At 43.3% G+C, this 3,828-nt stretch overlaps 1 pseudogene; it reads left to right on the top strand.

The window, feature by feature from the left end:
- The first annotated feature begins 282 nt into the window (after nucleotides 1–282).
- LOC114635579 lies at nucleotides 283–2,625 on the top strand (annotated as a pseudogene).
- Nucleotides 2,626–3,828: the final 1,203 nt, after the last annotated feature.

Raw genomic sequence — 3,828 nt, 5'->3', positions numbered from 1 at the left:
CTTGGCAGCACTCAGAAGTCGAAGACAATTTCATTGGTTCAGTTAAGTTTCTATTCCATGATTTGGGGATATTCCCTGCCCAAAAATACTCCTGGGAAATTGACGAGTATTAAGTGTGAGTAAAAGACATAATAGTTTGGAACTGAGTGAAGACACGGGTGTCCCTGTTGAAAGCAACAATGTAACAATTTCTGTGGTTGAGTTGTCATTGGAAGAGTAAGTCCATTTCAAGAATACTTGGAGGAAGCAGTGGCTTGTTCCAGGAAGCCACTGTTGGCCAGCATGCCTAATCAGGGAGAAGACTGCTATTTTTATTTCTATTCTACATGCACCAAAGGTGACAGCTGCCCATTCCGTCACTGTGAAGCTGCACTAGGGAATGAACTTGTCTGCACTCTATGGCAAGAAGGCCGTTGTTTTCGACGGGTGTGCAGATTTTGCCACATGGAAATTGACAAAAAACGAAGTGAAATTCCTTGCTATTGGGAAAATCAGCCAATGGGATGTCAAAAACTAAATTGTGCTTTCCATCACACCAGAAGTCCTTACATTGTTGGAGTGTTCCTACCTCCAAGCAAAACTGTGTTGCCCACTGTCCCTGAGTCACAAGAAGAAGTAAAGGCTAGCCAGCTCACAGTTCACTGGAACAAGATGTTTGTTCACTCTAACTCCTCCCTTCAGCTTCTGAGTGAAATGAAAGTAGGGAGTTCAGGAAATGTTCCCATCTCCACACATCCGACTGTTATAGTCAATATTGCAGATGATGATGATGATGAAGATGATGGTCAGTTTTCTGAGGAGGGTGATGAAAACAAAACACCTGCCATGCAACCAACTCCTCACATCCATAATGGATCACAAGTGGCTTCTGCCCGAAAACCTGGAGTCAGTTTAAAGCAAGGTGAATGTTTGAATTTTGTAATAAAAACTCTTGAGGAAATTAAATCAGAGAAAATGAAAGAAAAATTTAAGAAGCAAGGTGTCTCCTTGGGAGTTTCCAGGGTTTTACATCAGTCTCAGTCCAATCCAGGCCCTGAGAAGAAGGTTCAGACAGTGGTGAGGATGGTAACTCTATCAAACAAGCCCTTGCTTAGACTGAGTCTTAGTGAGAGACTGGGGAAACGAAAGCTTTCAGGGGATGGTGACTGGGATCCCCCATTAAAGCGAAGCCTTGCACAGAGGCTGGGTAAAAGAGTAGAAGGACCAGAAACTGACATTGATAAAGCACCAAAGAAAATGCGAGTTCATAAAGTCGGTGAGATTCACGTGAAGACTTTAGAAGAGATTCTTCTAGAAAGAGCCAGTCTGAAATGAGGAGAACTGCAAAATAAACTGAAGACAGAAAAACCTTCAGGAGCTGATGATTCTCCATCAGGAACAGGAAGTTCTTCCTAAGTGCAGATCAAAACCTTCTCTAAGGTCCTGACTGAAAAGAAACATCGGCAGCAGGAAATGGAAAGACAGAAATCCGAAAATGATCCTGGTTGTCTCGAGCTAAGAGAAGATACTGAAGTGAAAAAGACAGCGAATCTGCCAACTGTTGCTGTTAGCAGAGGACAACCAGAGGAGCCTGCAGGAAGAGCCAGGTCTATGTAGGAAGTGCGTGTTAAGATGCTAGAGGAGATTAAACTGGAGAAGGCCCTGAGGATGCAGCAAAGCTCTGAGAGAAGTGGCAACTCCCGACCTCAAGCTGAGGCTGCCCCAAGGCCAAAGAGGCTTCTCCACATCCCCAAGAGAGCAGGTGCAAAAGAAGAGAAAAAACTTGAACTTGAAGACAGTCGTGATGCTCCTTCCCAGAACAGTGTGTCCAAGACAGAGGCTGTTGAGACTTCAGATGAGACCGTAAGTGACCCCACAAAACTTCCTGCCAACAGATGTGGGACTGTCAAAGAGAAACACACCGAGAGACAGCAGGAGATAGGAACGTCACAAAAGGAGAAACCAGCCTTTTCATCTGAGCGTGGAGATGAGGCTTCTTGCTCTACCCGAGTGGTGGGGAAGCGGGAGCTCACTCCTATATCTGGCATCACTAGGCACCTGGCAAAACGGCTCCACGTGGAGTCATCCCAGAGGGGGGATGTAGAAACCAACCCCAAAGTAAATGTGAAGCCATCTGTGGTCGAGGTTTGCTCACTTCCCATATTGGCTACCAAAGGCGAGGATGTGGAGGTGGACTCTGCCCCCATCACAGAGGTGAAGCCCTTCAGCTTCAGCAGCGCCCTGCAGGGAAGCCCCACCAAGAAAGCAGCCCCACCAAGAAAGCAGCTGTGGCTGTCGTCCAACTCCTCTCTGAGGATAAATCAATCACCATATCTGAGATAGAAAAATCGAAACACAGTTCTGTGCTGTTTTCAGCCCAAGCTTCTTGAGAACCCTTGCTCCAGAAGGATCTGGCCCTTCCTCTTCCCAGATGGCAACAAATCCATTCTGCCTCAGCTCGGCCCCGACGGGAAAGCCTCCAATCTGTGTAAGACGACTTCGATAAACTAATATGGGAAATTTCAGGGGGCGAATTAGAAGCTGGGATGGACTTGGATCCTGTGAAAATGAAGATGACCTTCTGCTTGAGCTCTCAGAGATGATTGACAGTTTAAGCTGAAAGGGATAATGAGGACACTTTAAAAAGTATACCTCTAAAGTACCTGTGTGTATCCTAGATTCTCTAGGGTTGGATCTTTTACATCCCTTGGTATATAACTGTTTTGTGCATTTGATACCAATGTTCAACATTTTTGAGAAGAAAGTTCTGTAATGCCCTTCTCTCCACATGAGACTGAGCCCCAAATGAAATGGTGCCCATGAACTCAGTGGTCCTTGAAGTGTTTGTCAGTGTGGGCTAGCTTCCTCTGCTGTATTTATTTATGAATTGTCTTAAGTTTATCAGCGTTTAAAATGAATACAGCTGCTAACATTTCTTAACCAAATGTCATGGTGCTACTAAACAAAAGACCCATTCAAGAAGGGAAAAAGCCCTCAAGCTGCCAGTATTGAACAACAGACTATCAGTACACTGGACTGGACTGCCCTAAGGATGGCAAAATTCTCTGAGAGGTATTGGATACCTCCAGTTTCTTCATTTATGGATTGAGTTCTTGTTTTTTTAATGTTGGTCTTCTTCATATAACCTCAAGGTTTAGACTTGTGAAGGAACAAGTCTGATGAGGATAATAGTGTTGACATGAGACACTGTACTGAATTGGAAGAAGGAATGAGAAGACTTTTTCATTGTGACACATTCTGTAGACGCCCACTTGGTTTCTCAAAGGGAAATCCTGGATCTCCTGTCATGTTGGCTCCTAAGGAACTGCTGTTGTAAGTGGCTCATCAAGAGTTGAAGTTCATGTAGCCTTGTAGGGAATATGGAAATGGAAGAAAGCCATGGGACAGCCAGTTCTGATTGGGAAGATTTGGATGATTCTGCACATGCAAAAATGACTTGAAGTTTCTGGATAGACACTTGTACCAATCCATCTTAGGCTGACTGAATGTTGTATGATAGCCCTTCTCCAAAGCAGAGGTGGAAGGTTCTGGTTTCACGACATTTTATAAACACATTTCCTTTGTTAAACTGGCCTATAGACTATAGGTCTCTTTTGTATATAACCTTTCTTCTTTTTCTTTAAATAAAAACATCTATTCCTATTTAATGCCCTGTATTAGTCAATGATTTGTTTTTAACATTATTTGAACCATTTGCCATTAACAAAAGAGAAAGGAAAAAAAACTGTCTTTGGCCATCCATCTTTCATGTTTTTAGTATTCTCTGTTTAGTTTTATACTCAGTTTTAGTCATGTTATTTTCTTGATGTGTTTTTTTCTTTTTTTTAC

Source organism: Grammomys surdaster, unplaced genomic scaffold (genome assembly GCF_004785775.1).
Source record: "Grammomys surdaster isolate TR1022 unplaced genomic scaffold, NIH_TR_1.0 112672, whole genome shotgun sequence".
Taxonomy (NCBI): Eukaryota; Metazoa; Chordata; class Mammalia; order Rodentia; family Muridae; genus Grammomys; species Grammomys surdaster.
The sequence above is the reverse complement of the archived record's forward strand: the minus strand, read 5'-3'. Positions and strand labels throughout refer to the sequence as shown.